At 44.8% G+C, this 26,228-nt stretch overlaps 1 non-coding gene across 1 annotated transcript; it reads right to left on the minus strand.

Annotated features, from left to right (window-relative positions):
- Positions 1-16,450: 16,450 nt before the first annotated feature.
- trnat-ugu (transfer RNA threonine (anticodon UGU)) lies at positions 16,451-16,523 on the minus strand. The gene has a single exon. It is a non-coding gene; the product is annotated as a tRNA-Thr (tRNA).
- Positions 16,524-26,228: the final 9,705 nt, after the last annotated feature.

Here is a 26,228-nt window from a genome sequence, read left to right on the forward strand (position 1 = left end):
CAGCGTAGCAGTTAGTGCAATGCCATTACAGCTTGGAGTTCAGAGTTCAATTCCGACCCTGTCTGTAAGGAGTTTGTACGTTCTCCCCATGATCACATGGGTTTCCTATGGGTGTTCCAGTTTCCTCCCACATTCCAAAGGTGTACTGGTTTGTTGGTTAATTGGTCATTGATTATGCTAGGGTTAAGTAGGTGGGTTGCTGGGCCATGCAGCTCATTGGGCAGGAAAGGACTTTTCCACGCTGTACCTCAATAAATAAATAAAACCCAGTGGAAGTGATGGCTGAGAATAATTTCATTCTGCGAGCGAGTTCTACTTGCACTGACTCTGGACTGCAAACTCCAAATTCAAGAGAGAAATTTATTGATAAACAGCTGATGGGGAAGAGATTTGAGGGTTTTAAGTCCTTGCAGACGAGTACAATGTAGTTGTCTTCGGTGAAATCCATGGCACTAAATGATAAATTAAAAAGGTGAATTAACTCAATAGCTACTTATTCAGGAATAATTGGAAAGTGACTTCCAGCAGTTTCTGGTCTCGGAATTATGCCAGCATTATTAAAGCGCAGAGGATGAATTGAATGCGAGATGCACGAATGATTTGGACTGAACAACGTAGAGGAAACAGCAAGCTCTTCTCTACTTCCGCAGAAGAACCAGTCTCCAGCTTGTTCTCTGCCAGTTAGTTGCAAAGTAACTTGCAATCACCACGTAATGTCTTCCCCTAGTGAGGACACGCACCCTGGAACATATACCCCATTGGGTGGAGTCAAGTTGATTGTCATTTAACTACATACGTGCATACCATCAAACGAGACAACATTTCTCTGGACCAGCGGTAAAGCACAGTAGTACACATAACACACGTAACATACAATAACTTATGAAAATAAGGATGAAATCTACAAATGGATTACACATAAGTAAACTAAAGTGCATAAATTAAATATTGCAAGGATCGGAACAGATTGACCGGTGACACTTCGAATGCAATGCGGCAGGGAGTTCGGAAGCCTAATGGCCTGAGGGAAGAAACTGTTTCCCATCCCAACTGTTCTTGTCTTTATGCATCGGAGTCTCCTGCCTGATGGTAGAGAGTCACAGAGGATGCTGGATGGATGGGTAGGATCTTTGATAATACAGGCTTTAGCCCTGTGTATGCAGCACTCCTGATAAATGATCCTGATGGATGGACCATGGTAATTGTGCCTGAGCTGCCTGCAACAAAGTCAATACACAAGCCAGCCAGGGCAGTACAATCTGGAGGGCAACCTGCTGCCCATACAGCAGGCTCCCCTCTCTACCCAGCTGATAAATCCAAAGCACAGGCAGAGACTGATGCACCAGTCATGTCGGAGGAGCTGCAGTCAGAGTTGAACTCAACATAAGACTACCTTAGGGACTCCAGCTCTGGATTTGTTCTCAGGGGTTTACTCTCAAAGCCAACCCAAGAGTGGGTACAGCCACAAGGCAGTGGAGGGTTGAGATCATAATTTTCCTTATCCAAGATGAGCTGCCAAACACGGCAAACGAGCCCCATCTGCCCGAAGCCCTATAACAATTCCATCAATTCAGCAACGCTTCATATTCACTCTCAGATCTTCTGGGTCACCCTGCTGGGACCTCGGACTAAGACTGGATGAACATTGCACAAACACAAGAGATTCTGCTAGAAATGCAGAGCAACACTCACAAAATGCTGGAGGATCTCAGCAGGTCAGGCAGCATCTGTGGAAATCAATAAACAGGTGATGTTTCAGGCGAAGACCCTTCATCAGGAATGGAAAGGAAGGGAACAGGAATGAAAGGTGGAATATTTAATGGGAACTTCTTCACTCAGAAGGTGGTGAGCATGTGGAACAAGCTGCCGGTGGCCGTGTTGGATACAGACTCGATTTCAACATTTAAGAGAAATTTGAATAAGTGTATGGATGGGAGGGGTGAGGAGCTGTGGGTTGGTGGGACTCAGCACAGACTGGATGGGCTGAAGAACTGTGACTGTAAGAAGGTGCAGGAAGGGATCAGTACTTCAGGCCGAGGCCCTTCATCAGGACCGGAAAGGAAGGGGGCAGAAGCCAGAATAAGAAGTTGGGGAGAGGGGAAGGAATACAAGCTGGCAGGTGATTGGTGAGGGGGAAGGTGGGTGGGGGAGGGAGAGGGGGTGAAGTAAGAAGCTGGAAGGTGATAAGTGAGGCCAGGTGAGGGGAAGGTGGGTGGGGAGGGAAGAGGGGACAAAATAAGAAGCTGGGAGGAGAAAAGTGAGACCAGATGACACCAGGTGAGGGGAAGGTGGGTGGGGGAGGGAGAGTGGGACAAAGTAGGAAGCTGGGAGGGGATAGATGGAAGAGGTAAAGGTCCAAAGAAGAAGGAGAGGAGAGTGAACCATGGAAGAAAGGAGGAGGGAAACTAGAGGGAGGTGATGGGCAAGTGAGGAGGGAAGAGTTGAGAGGGGAACCAGGACGGGGAATGGGAAAAGAGAGAAGGGGGAGGGGGAGAGGGAGTAATTACCATAAAGTGGAGAAATTGATGTTCTTGTTTTGAATATTAACACTGCTGTTCACAGCCCGATTGGAGTTCCCTGCTTATTGATGCAGTATCACGCTGAGTACCAAAGTGGGAGAAACACAGATCCTCTGCACCTAATCTGCTGAAGGTGCTTCTCACATGCAAACAATGTCATATCCATGATCCACTGTGACGAGTGACATCACACTTACTTGAATATATTAATGTGGCTCTGTTCCCTAGCAACATGCAGTTATTAATGAGAGAGGGAAGGTGGGGGAGGGAGAAAGGATGGGAATCAGGTCTGTATCAGAGGCACACGACACAGCCGTTCTTTTGGGGCATCAGTACAGTGTAATGCACAGAGAATTTGTAAATTACTGTCAGATATTTACTGTATCAATATAAAGCTTAAGCAAGTCGTGCAAAAGAGCAAAAAAAGTGAGGTGATGATCATGGATGGATTTGTAGACTATTCATAAACTTACGGTGGAGGGGAAGAAGCTGTTCCTAAACTATTCAGTGGGGGTACCACCCCTGACGGTAGCAAGGAGAAGAGGGCATGCCCTGGATCACGGAAGTCCTTAATAATAGATGCTGCCTTTTGAAGGTGTCTTGGATTCTGGAGAGGCCAGTGCCCATGATGAAGCTGGCTGAGTTTACTATTTTCTGATCCTGTGCTCTGGCCCCTCCATACAAGAGGGTGATGCAACCAGTTAAAACATTCTCCGCAGTACAGCTGTAGAACTTTGCGAGTGTCTTTGGTGACATACATAATCTCCTCAAACTCCTAATGCTGTGCTTTCTTTGAAGCTGCATCGATATGTTGTGTCCGGGATTGAACCTCGGAGATATTGACACCCAGCAACTTCAAATTGCTCTCTCTTTGCACTCCTGACCCCTCGATGAGAACTGGTGTCTACTTCCTCAACTTACCCTTCCTGAAGCCCACAATTAATTCCTTGGTCTTACTGACCAGAGATACCAGAGGATTGGTACTAGAGGTACCAATCTGCTAGTACCAGGAGAGGTTCTGGAGGATAGGAGGATAGCCAATGTTGTTCTGCTGTTTAAGAAAGTCTTGAAACATAAACCAGGAAATTATAGGCTGGTGAGTCTGACATCAGTTGTGGCAAAGTTGTTGAAACATATTCTAAGGGACCAGATATGTAAGTATTTGGGTAGACAATTGCTGCTCTGCCATCATCCCTGCCAGTGTTCTTTACCAATCAGTTCTGACCAGCTCCTCTCTCATGCCTCTGTAATTCCCTTTACTCCACAGTAATACGGATACATCTGACTTTAACTTCTCCTTCTCAAATTTCAGGTTGAATTCGATCATATTATGATCACTTTATCTGAAGATCTCTAATCAATTCTGGTTCATTACACAACAGTCAATCCAGAATAGTTGATCCCCTAGTGGGCTCAACCACAAGCGGCTCTAAAAAGTCATTTCATAGGCACTCTAGAAATCCCCCCTCCTGGAAACCAGCACCAACCTGATTTTTCCAATCTACCTAAATATTGAAATCCCCTATGACTATTGTAACATTGCCCTTTGAACATGCATTTTCCATCTCCCATTGCAATTTGTAGACCACATCATTACTACTGTTTGGGGGCCTGCATATAACTTCCATCAGGGTCTTTTCACCCTTGCAGTTCCTTGGTTCTATCCACAATGATTCAGTACCTTCCAACCCTGCGTCGCCTCTTTCTAATGATTTGATTTCATCTTTTACCAACAGAGCAACACCACCCCCTCTGCCTTCCTGCCTGTCCTTTCAATACAATGTGTATCCTTGGACATTAAGCCCCCAGCTATAATCTTCTTTCAGCCATGATTCAATGATGCCCACAACATCATACCTGCCGATCTGTAACTGTGCTACAAATCCATCTACCATATTCCATATACTGTGCACCTTCAAATATAACACCTTCAGTCCAGTATTCACCCTTTACAATTTTGTCCAATTTTAACGTTGCAACTCATCCCGTTTACAGTGATGTTGCCCTGACATCAGTCTCTCCCTACTAGGAGTCTCACTACACATTACCTCAGTTTCAGCACTATCACTCCGGTTCCCAACCCCCTGCCAAATTAGTTTAAACCCACCAGACAAATCTAGCCAACCTGCCCACAAGGATATTGGACCACCTCGGGTTCTGGTGTAACCCATCCCTATTGTACAGGTCATACCTTCCCCAGAAGAGATCCCATTGATCCATAATTCTGAAACCCTGTTGCCTGCACCAATTCCTCAGCCACTCATTCACCTGCCAATTCATCCTATTCTTACCCTCACTGGCACGTTACACAGGCAGCAATCCAGAGATCACTACCCTGGAGGTGCTGTTTCTCAGCTTTCTACCTAGCTCCCTAAAATCTCTCTTCAGAAACTCCTCACCTTGTCTACCTATGTCATTGGGGCCAATATGCACCAAGACTTCTGGCTGCTCACCCTCACCCTTGAGAATGCCATGGACCCGATCCAAGACATCCCTGATCCTGGCATCAGGGAGGCAACATACCATCCGGATGTCTCCATCGCGCCCACTTCCTCATCTCTCTTCCTCTGACTAGGGAATCTCCTATCAACACTACACCCCTCTTCAGCTCTCTGCTCTTCTGAGCCACAGCACCGGATTCAGTGTCAGAAGTCCAGTCACTGTGACTCCCCCCGGTAGGTCATCTCCCTTGATGGTACCTAAAGTTGTATACTTATTATTGAGGGGAATGGCCACAGTTGTACTCTGCACTGGCTGTGCATTTGCCCTGCTTCTCCTGACAGTCACCCAGTTCCCTGTCTCCTGCAACCTTGCGTGACTACCTCCCTGTAGCTCGTTCAACCTGTCCTCATGAGACACGCTCTCTAATCCTGGTAAATCTCCTCTGTCCCCTCTCTAAACCTTCCACATCCCTCCTACAGTATATTGAGGTGCCCAGAACTGAACACAATACTCCAAGTGTGGCTTAATCCAGTGTTTTATGGAGCTGCAAAGTTACCTCCATCATCAGATTTCTGATTGGACCATTAGCCCATGTACTCCACCTCTTATTTTGGTTTTTTTTCCCTCTCTTTTTGCACTACGTACTTAATTTAATATATTTTTCATTGTAATTTAGTATTTTTGAATTATTACTGTACTGCTGCCACAACAAATTTCACAACATTCGCCAGTGATATTAAACCTGATTTTGATTCTGATTCTGATCTGAGCGTGACTCAGACGGACTGTCGAGAATTTGCTGTTGAGCCTACACTAAGTCCAGTCCATCACAGGAAAAGACGACTCCACCATTGAGCATATCTACAAGGATTGCTGCCACAAGAAAGCAGCATCCATCTTCAAGGACCCCCTCCATCCAGACCATGCTCTCTTCTCGCAGCTACCAACGGGAAGGAGGTACGGGAGCCTTCGATCCCACACCACCACGTTCAGAAACAGTTATTACCCTTGAACCATCAAACTCCTGAACCAGCACAGATAACTTCACTCACCTCAACTCTGATACTTTCAAGGACTCAACAACTCATGTTCTCAGTATTATTTATTTACTTTTTTATTATTATTAGTTTTTTAATGTATTTGCATGCTGTCTTTTTTTGCACATTGGATGTTTATCAGTCTCTGTGTAGTTTTTTGTTGATTCTATTGTACTTCTTTGTTCTTCTGTGAATGCCTGCAAGAAAATCAATCTCAGTGTTGTATTGGTGACATACGTGTGCTTTGATAATAAATTTATTTTTAACTTTGAACTTTATGGACTATTTCATCTGCAGGTTTGCCATTAGATTGACTGCCAATGAGAACCAGCCCCTGGAGACAAGTGGTCAAAGAAATTTTCCATTTCATGCCAACCCCCTAAGTCACAGCTGTCAATCAGAAAACACTTTGGAAATTTATTGACAAGAGTAAACAATCAATGTTTTGGGCTGAAACCCTTCTTCAGGACTTTTAGAGACCTAAAGAAGGGTCTCAGCCTAAAACATCGACTGTTTATTCTTTACTGTAGATGCTGCCTGACCTGCTGAGTTCCTCCTGCATTGTGTGTGTGTTGCTTCAGATTTCCAGCATCTGCAGATTTTCTCCTGTTTGGAAATCTATTGATTTCCAATATTGTCAGTGGAATCAGTAGAAGAACTGGGAACATTTCTTACCTGATATCTTCTCTTTCTACAACAAAGATGCACATTCAAACTCCATGCATAGAAACATAAAAAACCTACAGCACAATACAGGCCCTTCAGCCCACAAAGTTGTGCCGAACATGTCCCTACCTTAGAAATTACTGGACTTACCCATAGCCCTCTATTTTTCTAAGCTCCATGTACCTATCCAAAAGTCTCTTAAAAGACCCTATCGTATCCGCCTCCACCACCGTTGCCGGCAGCCCATTCCACGCACTCACCACTCTCTGAGTAAAAAACTTACCCCTGACATCTCCTCTGTACCTACTCCCCCAGCACCTTAAACCTGTGTCTTCTTGTGGCAACCATTTCAGCCCTGGGAAAAAGCCTCTGACTATCCACACAATGAATGCCTCTCATCATCTTATACACCTCTATCAGGTCACCTCTCATCCTCCGTCGCTCCAAGGAGAAAAATTCGAGTTCACTCAACCTATTCTCATAAGGTATGCTCCCCAATCCAGGCAACATCCTTGTAAATCTCCTCTGCGCCCTTTCTATGGCTTCCACATCCTTCCTGCAGTGAGGCGACCAGAACTGAGCACAGGACTCCAAGTGGGGTCTGACCGGGGTCCTATATAGCTGCAACATTACCTCTCGGCTCCTAAATTCGGTTCCACGATTGATGAAGGCCAATGCACTGTATGCCTTCATACCTCTCCATGCCAATCAGGAGAATTGTAAAACTGTACGCTTCATTCAGAAACAAAGATTCAATTGTTCCCCACCACCGCCTTGTTTCAAACTTCTAACTGCCCGGATGTGAGACCTTGACTGGTGTTGCTTGCTTCCCTAACAGCTTCTATCTGGCCTTTTGGACAGTTCCCAGTGGAAAGTGTAAATTTGAGTCACAGGCAGTTCCTCACCTGCTCACCACTCTGACCTTTAATGGATATGGAAACTTTAAAGTAGATTGTCCCAACACGCCATTCTGCAGCAAATATTTCAAGCTGTTTATCTGGTCCACACTGGTTGTTACATACACAGGGTGCACAAAAGATTCAGAATATTCCTACAGAAATCTTACACCAAGAAAACAGCTCAAGTATTCCAACATTTCTCGACTTGATCTGCACAGGATGTAAGTTATAATGCTAATTTATGCAAGATCCTCTGTAGGAAATTGACAGTTTTATTGAATTTTGAGAAGAATGTTTACTTTTCCATTTTTTACTTTGATCAAAATCTCAGAGAAATGTGCCAAATATGGTTCCTTAAGGTTGTTATAGCCGGGGGTGGTAGTGGGGATAAGCTCCCACTACCTATTAAATGCTCCCAATGGTGTGTGTTTCAAACAGCCTCTGACAGTCTAATCCAGCTCCTGGCCTTCATGAGTGGCTGAGCTACAAAGCCCAGCGGAACCATTTCTACTGAAAGGAGAAGGGACAATGGCAGTTTACTGGTTCCTTAAAACCAATCACTGGCTCATCAGCTGTGGTCGGCAGCTCATCTAGGAGGAAGAAAACTCCAGCCTCAAACCTCTGCTGCCTTGTAGCTGTACTCATTCACGGGGAAGGCTTCGGGAGTAAGCCCCGAGGGAAAAGTCTGGAGCTGGAGACCCTAAGGCGGTCCTACGTTGAGTTCAACTTTGACTGCAACTCCTGCGATGTTGCTGGTGCCAAGCCGTATCAGTCTCTGCAGTTCCTTTGAGTTCCTCAGATGCACGGTGATGGGGACCCTGCTACAAAAGTAACGGTTTGATCTCCGTATAGTATTCCCTGACAGGACATCCATAGTTGACCCCGACCAATGGAGGGACTCATCTGCCTCTGCCACCATCCCAGCAGTGGTTCCATGTACCCACCACTGGCTGTGTAAATAATCAACCTTTAACATTGCCTCTATACTTTCCTCCAATCACCTTCAAGTTATGCCTTCTCATATTAGCCATTTCTGCCAGGGAAAAGGACTCTGGTTTGGTTGTCCACTCGATCTATGCCTCTTATCATCTTGTATAGCCGTATCAAGTCACCTCGCACCATCTTTTGCTCCTGACTGATGGAGACCTCACTCATAATTGCATATAACTTGACGCAGAAAGAACTGGGGAAACTAAAAAAGGGCCTGGTCTGTGCTGTATCTCAATCAATGAATAAATAAGACTAGGACTGCCAGACTGAGAAACCCTGTCACCACTGAGGTCTTATCACTAGGACAGCGAGCTTTTAACTGTTCACTGTTTACCTGGACTGCGCACTACACACATTTGAGTTATATTTTATTCAGTTATTTGTGGTAATATTATATTTCATGTGTTGTGTGTCATATGTATTTTGTGGGTGAACTGTGCTCCAGAGGAACGTTGTTTTGCTTGGTTGTATATATGTACAGTCAGATGACAATAAACTTAAAAGTGCATAAACCTGTACTTTGTGAAGATCACTTTGGTAGTGAAGTGGTTAAATTGCTTTAATGGTGATGATACATGTGACATGAACTCAGATCCACCAATGTCACGGGATGATATCAGTCTGAAGGATGAGTTCAGTTCATCAGCACAGAGACTGAAGGGGTTAACAGAACTCCGAGGCGTAGAACAGTCAAGAAAGTGCAAACACAACAGTCCAGGGCAGAGTCAGGAGACAGAACAGATGGACCCACTTAGAAAACTGTTTACAAAGCTGGAGAGGAGCAATTAACCAGCCAGACTACCTCTCCATCTCCCCGGAGGAAATTAATGTGAATGACCGGAATCAGAATCGGATTCATTATCACTGTCTTATACAACGTAAAATTTCTGCACCAGCAGTTTGTTCGTTATGACGTGGGCAGTCATGGTCTTTCCATGACCATGATTGTTCCTGGCATATTTTTCTACAGAAGTGGTTTGCCATTGCCTTCTTCTGGGCAGTGTCTTTACAAGACGGGTGACCCCAGCCATTACCAATACTCTTCAGAGATTGTCTGCCTGGTGTCAGTGGTCGCATCACCAGGACTTGTTGAAGTGAATTGAACTGAATTGACTTCATTACTTACATCCTTCATTTACATGAGGAGTAATAATCTTTATGTTATGTCTCCGTCTAAATGTGCAATGTGCAATCATAGTAATTAATAATAAATAGAACAGGCAATGTAACATAGAAATACATTCAAATCAGCATAAGTTAGTCAGTCTCTTGGTCTGGTGAAACACGCTGTTGGTCCTGGCTTTAAAGCTGTGGTACCGTTTCCCGGATGGTAGCAGCTGGAATAGTTTGTGGTTGGGGTGACTCGTGTCCCTAAAGATCCTTCAGGCCCTTTTCACACACCTGTCTTTGTAAATATCCTGAATCATGGCAAGTTCACAACTACAGATGCACTGGGCTGTCCACACCACTCTCTGCAGAGTCCTGCGATTAAGTTCCCACACCAGGCAGTGATGCAGCCAGTCAGGATGCCCTCAATTGTGCCCCTGTAGAAAACCCCTAGGATTTGGGGGCCCCTACCAAACTTCCTCAACCATCTGAGGTGAAAGAGAGGCTGTTGTCTTTGCAGCAACAGTGCAAAGATATAAGGTTACTATAGATTACAAGAATTAAGTTTAAGTTAATAAATTGGTTTATTCTTGTCAAATGCAGTGAGGTACAGTGATCTTCTCAGAGAATCATCATCTTGTCATGGTAGAGAGCCTCTGAGTTCCCGACGTCCCAAGAAAGGTGCTGTTAGGAGCTTAGCTCCTGAGGGGGTCACCCACAGCAATAAGGTCAAGAGGGACGTTCCAGACAATGAACTCAGTGGTGGAGCTGGTGGAAGATGATGACACATCACAACGGCAGTGAAGGTGGAGGAAGGCTGCAGCGGTGAAGGGTCCCCAGCCGTTACACTGGACCCTGACCCCGATCTGTTAGAGACTGTGTGGTTGCTGCCTGTGCATCAGCCTCCCCACATTAAAGAAAAAGTCTTGCACAGGCATTGTCCATTAAGGGAATGCACCTTACCCTACTGATCAGCTTCGGCTTGAAGACCCATCAATAGCCACCCCCCTTAGGGAACTCGCGTGATCACACTACCACAGTGAAAATCGTGTCTTGAATACTGTCCAGATCGATCAACTCCTTACAACAGTGCACTGAGGTAGTACAGGGAAAGCAATAACAGAATGCCGAATAGAATGTTACAGCTACCAAGAAAGTGTAGTACAGGCAGTCAATCAGGTCACAACAAGGTAGAGTGTGAGGGCAAGATTGAACAAGATTTGCGGCAGAATTTTTGGCAACACTTGTGGTGTTGTTTTGGTTGTCAACAGATACATTTCACCGAACATTTCAATGTACATGTGCTGGATAAAATTAATCTGAACTGGAGACCAAATTAGAGTCCAACTTATAGCTCCATAGAACCATTCGATTGTCTGACAACAACCCGAGATAAGCTGAAAAATAGAAATATCACAGTGGTGTTCATGAGATCATGGACTGTTCAGAAACCTGATGGCGGAGGGGATCATTGATTGTCAGTCTTCAGGTTCCAGTCCTTCCTGCCCCTCCTGTCCCTCCTGTACCTCCTGTACCTCCTCCCCGATGGTAGTAATGAGAAGAGGGGTCTTCAGGCTCCTGTACCTCCTCCCCGATGGCAGTAATGAGAAGAGCGGTCTTCAGGCTCCTGTACCTCCTCCCCGATGGCAGTAATGAGAAGAGGGGTCTTCAGGCTCCTGTACCTCCTCCCTGATGTTAGTAATGAGAAGAGGGGTCTTCAGGCTCCTGTACCTCCTCCCTGACGGTAGTAATGAGAAAAGGGGTCTTCAGGCTCCTGTACCCCCTCCCTGATGGTAGTAATGAGGAGAGGGGTCTTCAGGCTCCTGTACCTCCTCCCTGATGGTAGTAATGAGAAGAGGGGTCTTCAGGCTCCTGTACCTCCTCCCCGATGGCAGTAATGAGGAGAGGGGTCTTCAGGCTCCTGTACTTCCTCCCTGATGGTAGTAATGAGAAGAGGGGTCTTCAGGCTCCTGTACCTCCTCCCCGATGGTAGTAATGAGAAGAGGGGTCTTCAGGCTCCTGTACCTCCTCCCCGATGGTAGTAATGAGAAGAGGGGTCTTCAGGCTCCTGTCCCTCCTCCCTGATGGTAGTAATGAGAAGAGGGGTCTTCAGGCTCCTGTACCTCCTCCCTGATGGTAGTAATGAGAAGAGGGGTCTTCAGGCTCCTGGACCTCCTCCCTGATGGTAGTAATGAGAAGAGGGCATGTCCTAGTGGTAAAGGTCGATTCCATCTGCTTGAAGCACCACATCTTGAAGATATCCTCTTGAAGAATCTGGGGTGGGCCGTGCTTGCGATGGAGCTGGCTGAGTCCGCAGTGCTCTGCGGCCACTTGCAATCCTGCGCATTGAAGCCCCCGTATCGAATAGTGTTGCAACCAATCAGAATGCTGTCCACTGGCCAGCTTCGGTAACATCCTCAACCCCCTCAGGAAGTATAGCTACCGCTGCACCTTCTTCACGATTGCACCAACGTGTTGGATCCAGGATCGATCTTCTGAGATGTTCACACCCTTTCCACTGCTGACCCTTCGATGAGGACTGGTATGTGTTCCCTCACCTTCCCCTTCCTGAGGTGTAAATGCCCTTAAAGATGTTGACCTGGGTGTTAATCGGAAGCCCATTCCCTCTGTCAGCACGAACAAGTCCTTTCACTCAAAATAAATCTGAGTTTTCCTTTGACCTTGGAGGCACTTTACTGCAACAATCAAGCACTGAGGTGATTATAACACTCTGCTGTTACTATAGGAACGAACAGAAATCTTTTGTCAGGTTCATAAGGTTTTAAACACCATTGTTCTTTATGTGAGCATGAGAGAGTGGTAGGAACGACAGCAAACCGAACCATGATACCGCAGTTCAGAGAGCCATTCAAGAGGGGAAAGAGAAGAGAAATGTAGTTGTAATTGGGGATAGCATTGTCGGGGGAATAGATACAATTCTCTGTCACAAGGACCAAGAGTCCTAAAGACTGTGTTATCTGCCTGATGCCTGGGTTTGGAACATTTCATCTGACCTGCAGAGGAATTTGCAACAGGAGGGGAAAGATCTAGTTTTTGTGGCCTATGTGGGTAGAATTAACACGGGAAGAACAAGGATAGAGGTTCTGCTGAGGGTATCTGAGCAGCTAGGGACTAAAATAAATCACAGAACCAAAAAGTAATAACCTCTGGATTCTTACCTGAGCCACATGCAAATTGGCAAAGGTTAATAAGATCAGATAACTAAATGCATGGCTCAAAGATTGGTGTGGCAGAAGTGGGTTTGATTTCCAGTGATATTGGCACCAGTGTTGGGGAAGGCTCCTTACACCAGCATGCAGGTCACCCTTGGGCAGGGTGTAGCATCTGCTTAAACCCCCTATCCCCACTCAGGGTCACGAGAAGCCACGGGAGCAGGTGTTGGATGGTCGCATGAGCCCCTGGTGCACATCACAAGTCCTGGTTGTGTGACCACTGATGCCAGGCAGACAATCTCTGAAGAGTATTGATAATGGCTGGGGTGATCCATCCTGTAAAGACACTGCCCAGAAGCAGGCAATGGCAAATGAGTTCTTCTGAAAAATTTGCCAATAACAATTACAGTCATCGAAAGACCATGACCATCCGACATGGCACATAACGAATCAATGAAGGAATAGGAGAAGGAAAAAGCTGGTCCAATGAGGCAGGTTCCACCTGAAATAGACTGGGACCAGGGTCCTGGTGAACCTCATATCTACAGTTGTGGAGAGGGCTTTAAACTAAGTAGTTGGTTGGAGGGTGCGTGTTGGGTCAACAGCTTGGAAAAGTATGGAAAAAGTAAAAGAGAAGGAGAGTGCAGGAGAGTTACATAAGTTCAAAGTTCAAAATCAGTTCAAAGAAAATTTAATTATCAAAGTACATTTATGTCACCACATACAATCCTGAGATTCACTTTCCTGTGGGCATACTCAATAAATCTATAGAATAGTAACTATAACAGGATCAATGAAAGATCAACCAGAGTACAGAAGACAATAAACTGTGCAAATGCAAATATAAATAAATAGCAATAATAAGTAGCAATAAATAACCAGAACATGAGATAATGAGATAAAGTGTCCTTAAAGTGGGAACATCTCAGTAGATGAGTGTAGTTATCCTTTTTTGTTCAAGAGCCTGATAGTTGAGGGGTAGTAACTGTTCTTGAGCGTGGCGGTGTGAGTCCTGATACTGCTGTACCTTCTACCTGATGGCAGCAATGAGAAGAGAACATGGCCTGGGTGCTGAGTATCTCTGACGATGGATGCTGCTTTCCTATTATACGGTTCATGTAGATGCGCTCAGTGGTTGGGAGGGCTTTACCCGTGATGGACTGGGCTATATCCAGTATTCCAATGTCTGGAATAAAGAATGAAACAGAAATTTAGAATGGGTTAACAATTTAACTTCAGAGGTAAAATCAAACAGGGTGATGAATACAAGACCGAAAGTGTTATACTTGAATGTACGCAGTATATGGAGTAAGGTAGATGATCTTGTAGCACAGCTAGAGATTGTCAGGTGTGACGTTGTGGGCATCGTTGAGTCGTGGCTGAAATAAAATCACATCTGGGAGCTTAACATCAGGGATACACATTATACCAAAAAGAAAGACGGTTAGCAGAAGGGGTGGGGTGGCCCTGTTGGCTCTGTTGTCAGACAACAAGATATCAAATCCTTTTGGTTAGGGTTAAGAAGCTTCAAGGTCCAAAGTTCCTGATGGGAACTCTGGTCCTACAAGCCTCCAAATGGTAGCAAGGAAGTGGGTACAAACTATAAAGAAACGGTATATAAAAAGGGCAATGGATGTTTTCAATATACAGTTAGATCGACGAGTGAGCTTAAGGTAGAGGAACCCTAAGGATGCAGAGATCGTTATATGATAGAATTCACCCTGCTGTTTGAGAGGAAGAAGCCAAAATCAGATGTATCAGCATTACAGTGCAGTATCGAGAGCTACAGAGGCATGAGAGAAGAAGTGGTCAAAGTTGATTGAAAGGGGACATTAGCATGGGTGATGGCAGAAAACAATGAGAGCAAATTGGATGGTTCAGGATAGATACATCCCAAAGAAGAAGTATTTTGAAGGAAGGTTGAGGCAATCGTGGCTGACAAAGGAAGTCAAAGATAGCATAAATGCAGAAGAGAGGGTATATAACAGAGGAAATATTAATGGGAAGTTAGAAGATTGGGAAGCTTCTAAAAACTAACAGAAGGTAACTAAAAAAGAATAAAGAGAAAAAAAGATGAAATATGAAATTAAACTAGCCAATAATATCAAAGAGGATAGCAAAAGATTTTCTCAACTATATAAAGGAGAGGAAGGAGTGGACATTGGAACTCTGGAAAATGATACTGTAGTAATTGGGTCAAAGAAATGCCGGACAAGCTGAATATTTAGCGGTTAGCGTAATGCTGTTACAGTACCCATGATCAAGTTCAATTCCCACCGCTGTCTGTGAGTTGTTTGTGCCCTCTCCCTGTGACTGCGTTGGTTTCCTTTGGGTGCTCCTGTTTTCTCCCACATTCCAAAGACATAGAGTTAGTAGGTTAATTGGCCACATGGGTATAATTTGAAGGTGCAGGCTCATTAGGCCAGAAGAGATATTAGAGATACTGTGCTGTATCTCTAATTAAAAAAATAATAAATATTCTGCATCAGTTTTGTGAAGGCATTAATAACGATCTTTCAAAAACATTAGATTCTGGAATGGCTAATGTTATTCTGTTCTTTAAGAAGGATGAAAAGCAAAAGACAGGGAACCGTAGGCCAGTGGTTGGCACGATGTCCGTTATTAAGGATGAGGTTTCGCTGTACTTGGAGACACACAATAAAATGGGCCAAAGTCAGCATTTCCTTAAGAGGAAACCTTGCCTGATGAAGTTTATGAGAATGATCCTGGGAATGAAAAGTTTAATGCATGCGGAGCATTTGCTACCTCGGGACCTGCACTCCCATAGCTCCAGTTCATTTATTTTGTGTCTATTTTTTATTACTTGCATGAACTGTCCTCTTTCGCACCTGGGATGTTTGTTGGTCTTTCTTTTTGTGGATTCTATTGTTTTGCTTTGTTGGTGCTTGTGAAAAAATAAATATCAAGGTTGTATGGTTTATACATACATTAATAGTAAATTTACTTTGAACTTTGTACTTACTGGAGTTTAGAAAAATAATTGGGACTCTCATTAAAACCGGCTGAGTTAGAGTGAGCATGGACAGTAGTGAACAATTGTGGGGAGCCTAAAGCCAGAGGACAGAGCCTCAGAATAGAGGGACGTCCCTTTAGAACTATGATGAGAAGGAATCTATTTAGCCAAAAGTGGTGAGTCTTGTCACAGGTGGCTGTGGAGGCCGAGACATTAGTATATTTAAAGCAGAGGTTGATAGGTTCTTGATTAGTCAGGGTGTCATAGGACAAAGGGAAAAGACAGGAGAATGGGGTTGAGAGGGATAATACATTGGCCATGTTGGAAAGGCAGAGCAGACTTGATGGGCCGAATGGCCTAAATTCTGCTCCTAAGTCTTATGACACACTTAAATAAACGTCTCATCACCTTCATAAACATGAAGAGAAAACCTGCAGATGCTGGAAATCAAAGCAAGGCACTAAAATACTGGAGGAACTCAGTAGGCCAGTCAGCAGTTCATGGAAAAGAGTAAATAAACAGTCGACATTTAGGGCCAAGACCTGATCTCGGCTCAAAAATGTCGACTGTTTTTACTCCATAACATCTTGTGTGAGCTGTAGTTTCGTAGAAGACAGCTGCGGGACTTCAGCAGAAAATGTCAAGGCCCCAGTGAGATTTGAACTCACGACCCCTGGTTTACAAGACCAGTGCTCTAACCCCTGAGCTATGGAGCCTCCTTTAGTAAGCAAAGTCAGTCCTGCAACTGATGACCAGCTAACTTATTGTGTGGCTGGGCAGAGAAAGCAGAATCCCTGAATAGGGGGAAAATTCTGGGAGATTCTATTATTCATTTCCCAGCCCCTGCAGGCTGGTGATGCCATACAGAGTGGGACACACAAATGAGCACCGTGCGCTGAACTGTAGCCAGATTGTGCAGACAATTCTGTCATAAAGCAGGAGAAGCCAGGACCAGGAAAACTGGACTGAAATTATTTCTGGAATTAAAGATTTCACCTTTTACATGAAACAGCTGTTACCGTCTCGCCGGCTTCCCTCCGGCTCTGGAGGGTGTACAATTATTAAATTACTGGTTGTTGAACTCTCTGTCCTTTACAGAGAGCGTGAACTCTCTTCATACAAGCTGAAAGCCTTCTTGCTCTTAGCTACAGCCCGCCCATGCCCAACTGTTCCTGGGTTTGGAATGCCCAGCCTGGGGCTGCCTTCACCCCTGCTCCGCAGCCCGGGAGCACTACCGACACGACCCTTGGTCGGGTAGACAAGCCTCCGTTCAGAGGAAGAAGTACGCGTCGCAGTGTGAACATTTTGCACAATCGTACAAACGCCAATGAAAGTAAATTAATTTAAGCGAACTGTTACTTAAAAGTAGGTTAACACACAGAAAATGCCAGGGGAATTCAGCAGATCAGGCAGCATCAGTCCTGATCAGGGATAATTTTATTAAATTCCATGGACCCTGCCATTAACCTAGAGTTCCGTGGACTCCAGGTCGGGAAACCCTGGTCCTGAAGAAGGCTCTCGGCCCGGAACGCCAACTGCGTATTCCTCTCCATAGATGCTGTCTGACCCGCCAAGTTCCTCCAGCATTTTGTATGTGTTTCTCTGGATTTCCAGCTCCTACAGAATCTCTTTTGTTCTTAAAATCAGGATAGCAGGAGAGAGACCATCTCCTGTGTGTCCGGGAATGAGAATCACATATTCACCACTGACTTATGTCGTTAAATGTGTTGTTTTGTTGCAGCAGTACATTGCAGTGCATAAAATATACTGTAAATTACTATAATTATATTAAATATAACATTGCACTGCATTATAACATAATTATATATTATTATATTAATATACTTAAACAGTCATAATTTAATTATTTTAATTATAATATAATTAATATAATCATATAATAAAATTAAAATATGTTTCAGGAACAGCTTCTTCCCCTCCGCTATCAGATTTCTGTAGAACTCATTGCCACAGGCGGCAGTGGAGACCAAGTCATTAGATATATTAAAGGCAGAGGTTGACAGCTTCTTGATCGGTCGGAGGATGAAGGGATACGGGGAGAAGGCAGGAGAATAAGAATAAGGGGTAGGCCATTTAGAGCGGAGTTCAGGAGAAAACTTTTTTCACCCAGAGAGTTGTGGAGCTATGGAATGCTCTGCCTCAGAAGGCAGTCGGGACCAATTCTCTGGATGCTTTCAAGATAGAGTTAGAGCGAGCTCTTAAAGATAGTGGAGTCAAGGGGTATGGGGAGAAGACAAGAACGGGGTACTGACTGTGGATGATCAGCCATGATCACATTGAATGGCGGTGCTGGCTCGAAGGGCTGAATGGCCTACTCCTGTACCTATTGTCTATTGAGACTGAGATTGAGAGGGTTTGGGTCAGCCATGATGAAATGGTGGAATAGACTAGATGGGCCAAATGGCCTCATTCTGCTCCTGTATCTTATGAACCCTTGAACACTACCTCACTATTTTTCTCTCTTTTTGCACTTCTTACAAACTCATTTCTTTCTTATAATAATTTCTACTTTCTATTATTATGTATTGCTGCCGCAGAACAAATTTCACATGTAAGTGATAGTAAACCTGAATCCGAATTATATTTATATAAATATAAATGTGCAATGCAAAAAAAGAAAAATAGAATCAGAATTAGGTTTAATTTCACCGGTATAAATCGTGAAATTTGTTGCATTTGCAATGTGCAGAGTTGTACAGGAAGCGGAAGAGAGCCGGGAGCTGAACTGCAATCTCCATGACGACCCCCGTTTTCATATTTCATCTTGTGCCTCATTTAAACGAATTCTGATCCAAAACTGCGGGAGTTCGCGGGATTTTATTAGAGAACCCGCAGTTTAAATTCACCGGGAGTCGAGTTAGATTTTACACTGTCTTCCTTTGAAACCTCAACCCGATACCAACAGACGTTCCCGTGCGGGATCTGTGATCTTGAGGAATCCGATGCGGCTTTGATGTTTGCGCCAGAATGGGATCGTTCGGGCTTGAAGAGCCGGTGCGGAGGCTGCACACTCACCGTGGGTGGGCGCCGCTGTTGGGCCGGGCTGGGGACCAAGACAGACCAGGGGCAGGGTCAGCGCCGTGGACCGAGGATGGAGGTCGGAGTCAGGCCGGGGTCTGCAACGGCCCCCGTCACCGTGCCCAGCAATAAACTCTGCAATTATACCGCGCAGATCCACTCCACGGGTCTCGGCATCTCTGGTACACAAATGTACATAAATCTGCAAATGAGGCAAATGTATCGATTTGCATAATCCGCACTCTGCCTGGGAAGAGATAAATAACGTCTCGTTTGCAGATCTGCATATGTGTAAGTTTGCAAAACAAAAATTAATTTATCTCCACCACCAGAAACACTGCTGTTCATAACAGGACGCTCTGCAAAGCAGTTTCAGGGATCATCTCAACGGCTCAATGAGGGAATGGAAATTCCTTAATTTTCCTCAAATTCTCGTGGCCGCATGCTTTGCCTGAGATAAATCGTTTGATCTCAGTGACGGCAATGTCTCAGCGCCTCCCGGCTACAGAGCGGATATTCATTCAGTCAGCTTTCCCGCCGGTCACCCACGGCCACCCCTCTGTAAAACCACAAACGCGAGGAAATCTGCAGATGCTGGAAATCCAGAGCAACACAGATAAAATGCTGGAGGAACTCAGCAGGCCAGGCCGCTCTATGTAAATGAATAAACAGTCGATGTTTCGAGCCGAGACCCTTCTTCAGCCCTGGAAACGAAGAGAAGTCACACTCTGTAAAAAGCTGAGCGCAGAAAGCTAGCACTTTCTACTTCCAAATACCAACGCAAATTAAATAAAAGTCCCCGTGAAACCATTTCTGTATACCTATTCAGATGACTTTCTGGTGATGAAGCACCGTTTCCACAGGACATTGAAACAATGCCTCAGTTGTCAATGACCAACACAATCTGATGATATGCTGGGAGCAGCTGACAGGGCATGCTCACAACATACTTCCCCCAATTAAGATATAGGAGCAGAATCAGGCCATTTGGCCTATCAAATCTGTTTCCCTCTCAGACCCAATCTCCTGCCTTCTCCCTGTATCCCTGACCAGTGAAGAAACTATCAACCTCTGCCTTAAATAACATAAAGACTTGGTCTCCACAGTTGCTTGTGGCAAAGATTTCCACAGATTCACCACTCCACTCCACTCCTCATCTCCGTTCCAAAAGGGCACGCCTCTGCTCTGAGGCAGTGACTCTCCCGCCATTGGAAACATCCTCACCCCATCCACTCGATCGAGGCCTCGTGAAATTTAAGGATCAGCTTTATTTATACACAAACAAACAGCGTCATTTGCGTCAACGACCAACAGTGCAAGGATATGATGGGGCAGCCCACAATTTACTAACTCTTAACCCGTACATCTTTGGAATGTGGGGGGGGGGGGGAAACTGGGGCACCCGGAGGTAACCCTCGCGGTTTCAGGGCGAACATACAAACTCCTTGGCCAGAATTGAACCCCCGACGCTGATGCTGTGCTCAAAGCCATGCTACCACGCCGTGGTATATCTATCCGGGCACAATCAAAATCAAAAGGGGTGACCTCATTGAATGGTGAAAGGCCTCGATAGAGTGGGTATGAAGAGGAAATTTCCTACGGTGGGGGAGTCTAAGATCAGAGGGCACCGCCTCAGAGTAGAGGGGTGTCCATTTAGAATGGAGATGAGGAATTCCTTTAGCCAGAGGGTGGTGAATCTGTGGAAATCGTTGCCATGGATGACTTTGGAGGCCAAGCGATTTAAGGCAGAGGTTGATAGATTCTTGATTAGTCAGAGCATGAAGGGTTACAGGGAGAAGGCAGGAGATTGTGGCTGAGAGGGAAATGGATCAGCCATCGATGGACCAAATGGCCTGATTCTGCTCTGGTACCTTGTGGTCTGATGGTCATAAAGAGTCATGGTCCAGAACACACAATAGGCGTTAAGAACACAGAGTAGGCTTTTCGGCCCACAATGTCGCGCCGGCCTTTTGACTTACTCGTAAAATCAATCCAACCCTCCAAATATCTTTCAAGGTTGAAGAATTTGCATAACTAAGAGTGTCTTAAACGCTCCAACTATACCTGCCTCTACCACCGCCCGTTCAACACCACTGTCTGTGTAAAGACCTGCCTCTGTCGCTCCCCCACCCCCATATTCTCCTCCAAACACCTTAAAATTTTACATGGGGGAAATGCACAAATAACTTGTAACACTGCTTTTTTGGATCTACACAAAGTGCTGAGGGAAGCCAGGGTAACTGACTTGCTGAGTTCCTCCAGCATTTCGTGCGTGTTGCTCAGATTTCCAGCCCCTGCAAGTCTATTGTGTTTATTCTTAGATCGACGGTAAATGGTTTATCCTCGGCGCTAGGAGCCAGTCAGTCAGTCCATAGAAACCACGCTGTGGACGTTTCCTCGGGAGCTAGCGTCAAGGTCTGGGGCACAGACATGGATTCAGCTCCCCAGGTCCTGTGTATGACCCACGCTGAAGAGTACAGCGTCGCTTTTCTTCTACCCATTTTTAATTAAAAACCAGAAATACAGAATAAATTTCCGTCAGAGCTGGCGAACAAGGCTATCGGCTTGCATACAGTGCTCAGCAATTTACAAAGCTCTCAGTGACAGGGGAGTGTGCAGTCCCAGCGCTGAATGTTCGCGCTCACATAAAGAAGATACACCGTGCATGGTAATTTAATCTGGGCAACTCTTTCCCCCTTGAATCCTTCTGTTATATTTACTATCAATAGATTCAACTGGGTACCCTGTGTTTATTACCACAAATCTTTCTAAAGAATACTATGCAATTCTTCCCATCATTTCCAATCAGAGTAAAAATATTCGGTGCACTTGGGCATATTAGCATAATATATTCGTTCAAGTGTCTTGATGAGAGTACTAAACCAGAGGCTGGAGCTGCGGCTCAGTGCGAAGGAGCCGGCTTGCCCAACCAGACAGCAAAGCTACTGACGTCAATGTTTAGTTCTCGACAAGAGCACAATTAACCCTATACTCACTCAGGGAGAGTTTGCTACTGATTTTCGAGTCGGGGTGGGGGGGAATCTCGAAATAAAAGCGACCTCGCAGACTGCAAAATGGAGGTGGTGGGAGAGAGAGTGAGAGAGATGCCGAATTGATGGGATGAACAGTGTTTTTGATAGGTTCCAGATCATGGGCACAGCTGGTGGAGGGGGGAGTGCTTTCTGCTGGAACAAGTGGGGAAAGAGCAGAGAGTTGATATTTTGCTGTGGCTTGTGCATGAAGGAGGGGGTTTGGGGGTTCTAATTCTCTTCAGTCATTCATTCTTTGGGGTTTGTTTCTCTCTGTTTTGTGGGTGTCTGTGAAGAGTAAGAATTTCAGGTTGTATACTGTATACATTCTCTGATATTCAATGGAATCATTGACCCATACAACCACTCTGCTCAGTGAACCAGAATTTCACCAGGACATTGCGGTGATGGAGAAACAGTATCAGGGCAACTGGAATCCATCAATGCTGGCTGATTGTTGGTGGACACTTAGGTGAGAAGCCTCAGACACTGAGCACAAATGAAAATCATCAACAAAACATTTTTAGCTGAGTTGAACTATTGCAAAGCATCAGCACTGTTACGCAATTAAATGCAATTCAATAAAAGTTAATTTCTTGTTTCTCCAAATTCCTACCTGACACAAGTAGTCTGAAATTCTATTTGTGTTTAACTTCATGAACTAAAAGAATTCAGAGGAAGCAACACTTTTGAAAAAATTGCTGTCCAGTGATTTGGACATGAAATAAGTGATTTGAAGGTGAATGTGAAGGTATAACGATACATAGGCTTCAGGAAGGGAAGTTCAGGGAACACACACCAGTCCTCAACATGGGACCAGCAACGGAAAGGGGGAGCAGTTTCAAGCTCCAGGGTGTCAACATCTCTGAGGATCTACCCTGGGACCAACATGTCGATGCAGACAGTGCAAGAAGGCACAGACAGTGGCTGTATTTCACTAGGAGAGTGAGAAGTTTCTACTCTTATAAATTTCTACAAGTGTACCATAGAGAACATGCTCACTGATTGCATCACTGAATGATATGGAGGGGCCACTGCACAGGATCAGAAAAAGCTGCAAAAAGTTGTAAACACAGCCAGCTTCATCATGGGCACTAGCCTCCTCAACATCCAGGACATACAGTGCCTATAAAATGTATTCACCCCACTTCTTATGAGAAGGCCAGGAACTGGGGTTGAGGAGGAGATAGAAAAAAGGATCAGCCATGATTGAATGGCAGAGCAGACTCGATGGGCCAGATGGCCTAATTCTGCTTCTGTGTTTTATGGTCTTCACAAACAAGAGAACATCTGTAGATGCTGGAAATCCAAATAATACACAAAATGCTGGAGGAACTCAGCGGGCCAGGCAGCATCTATGGAAAAGAGTACAGTTGACATTTTGGGTCAAGACCCTTAGCAGGACCCTTCAGCAACCTCCTCCCCCAGAAGTTTTCATGTGTTATTGTTTTACAACATTGAACCACAGTGAATTTAATTTGTTTTTTTTAGACTGAGCAACAGAAAAAGTCTCTTTTGTGTCAAAGTGAAAACAGATCACTACAGAGTGATTTAAATTAATTACAAATATAAAACGCAAAATAATTGAATGCATAAGTATTCACCCTTTTAATATGACACTTATGGGCTGTCAACATTTCAGGAACAGCTCCTTCTGCTCCCCCATCTGATTTCTGAATGGTCCATGAACACAACTTCACTATCTTGCTCTCTTTTCGAACTACTTATTTAGTTTTTATATGTTTCTTATTAGGCAGAAGATATAAAAGCATGAAGGCAGATACCATCAGGCTCAAGGACAGCTTCAATCCCCGTTATAAGAGTATTAAATGTTTCTCTAATACTCTTGAGGGTAATGGGGCGGAGATAGGTCTCCACTGAAGGAGATGTAAGGCATTCCTTCCCTCTGCTAGCCTTGGACAAGCTGTAGCACCTGTTTAGCCCCCCCACACCCCAATCGGGGCCATGTGAAGTCATGGGAGTAGGTGGTGGATGGTTGCTATGAGCAGCTGGTGCACATCACAAGTCCTGGTTTTGCAACCACTGACACCAGGCAGACAATCTCTGAAGAGTCGTGATAATGGCTGGGGTCACCCGTCTTGTAAAGACACTGCCCAGAAGAAGGCAATGGCAAACCACTTCTGTAGAAAAATTTACCAAGAACAATCATGGTCATGGAAAGACAATGATTGGCTAGGTCATACGACATGGAACATAATGATGATGTCATATGACATGGCACATAATGATGATGTCATATGACACGGCACATAATGAATGAATGATCTCACAAACTACCTCATTATGATCTTGCACCTTATTGTCTGCCTGCACTGCACTTTCTCTGTAACTGTAGCACTTTATTCTGCATTCTGCTATTGTTTTACCCTGTTCTACCTCAATGCACTGTGTAATTCTATAGATGTACCATGGAGAACATTCAGACTGACTGGATCACCATCTAGTATGGGGTGGGTGGTGTTGCTACTACACAGGATTGAAATAAGCTGCAGAGAGTTCTAAACTCAGTCAGCTCCATCATGGAGACTAGCCTCCACAGTATCCGGGACATCTTCAAGGAGAGATTTCATCATTAACGCACCTTATCACCCAGGACATGCCCTCTTCTCATTGTAACCATCATGAAGGAGGTACAGGAGCCTAAAGGCACACACTTAATGATTCAGGAATAGCTTTCTTCCCTCTACCATCCGATTTCTAAATGGACTTTGAACCCATGAATACTACCTCATTAAATTTTCTTTACATTTCTGTTTTTGCACCACTTCTTTTAATTTAATTATTTAATACACATATACAGTTTACACTTACTGTAATTCATTTTTTCTGTATTATTATGTGGTACTGCTGCCCCAAAGTTGACAAATTTCACAACATTTGCTGGTGATATTAAACCTGATTCTGAAAAATGATTTGATCTGTATGAACAGCATGCAAGACGAGCTTTTCACTCTATCTGGATACACGTGACAATAATAGACCAATTCTAATTCCTCCTGAAATTCCCTGGAGCTGAGCTTGAACGACCAGTTTGTTGGCAACAGATTTCTGTTCCTTAAAGGCACGGCTCACTTTGTAGGCACAGGGCTGTTTTTATATATTTTACAGCCAAAAATTGAAGTAGATTATGACATTAGCAGGGCTTAAATCTAATTTTAACCACTCTGCTCCCTTCCCACAGTGGTGAGTGGCGGCTTCCCTGTTAGCGTTGATTGCTGTGGGAACTCTGCGATGCCATTAAAGCAATCACCGTCTGTGAGTGCGCAGTCGACACTGAGGCCGGGGCTATCCTTGGGGAGCCATTCGCTATCGTGTTTCAATGCCTCATCCATCATGACGACGCACTCCCAGTGTTGTGTCATCTTCCAGCAGAGGAAGAATGGCAAATCAAATCTCCAGGGAAAATCAGAGGGAAAACATTGGGAAAACGTTGCACCTTGGTAGGTCAAATGTGAAGAGACAGCGCACTGTTAAGGGCAGTATTGATGAGCAGAGGGATCTTGGGGTCCAAGTTCATAGATCACTGAAAGTAGCTACACAGGTTGGTAGGGAAGTTAACAAGGCATGTGGCATGTTTGCCTTTATTAGTCGAGGCACGGAGTTCAAAAGTCAGAAAGTTATGTTGCAGCTTTATAAACCCCTGGTAAGGCTGTACCTGGAGTATTGCACACAGTTCTGGTCTCCACAGTATAGGAAGGATATTGAGGCTTTGGAGAGGGTGCATGAGGTTTACCAGGATGCTGCCTGGTTTAGAGGGCATGTGCCATCACAAGAGGTTGAACAAACTTGATGTACAAACAAGCTGGATGAACTCATCAGGTCGGGCAGCATCCGTTGAAATGAGCAGTCAACATTTCGGGCCGAGACCCTTTGTCCTGACGAAGGGTCTCGGCCCAAAACGTTGACTGCTCATTTCAACGGATATTGCCCGACCTGCTGAGTTCATCCAGCTTGTTTGAACGTCTTGATTTGACCACAGCATCTGCAGTGTACTTTGTGGGAACAAACCTGAGTTGTTTTCTCTGGACTGGCAGAGCTGAGGGGAGATCTGATAGAGGTTTATAAGATATGAGAGGCAGAGATAGAGTCAACAGTCAGTATCTTTTTCCCAGAATGAAATATCTAAATCCAGAGAGCATGCATTGAAGGTGAGAGGAGTTATTTCAAAGGAGATGTGAGAGGCAAGTTTTTTTCAAGAGAGTGATGGGTGCCTGGAACACACTGCCTGAGGTGGGAGTAGAGGCAGATACATCAGGGATTTCTAAGAGATGTTTGGATAGACTCATGATTGTGAGGAAAATGGAAGGATGTGGACATCGTGCAGGCAGAAGG

This window comes from Hypanus sabinus, chromosome 24, assembly GCF_030144855.1.
Source record: "Hypanus sabinus isolate sHypSab1 chromosome 24, sHypSab1.hap1, whole genome shotgun sequence".
NCBI classification, from domain to species: Eukaryota; Metazoa; Chordata; class Chondrichthyes; order Myliobatiformes; family Dasyatidae; genus Hypanus; species Hypanus sabinus.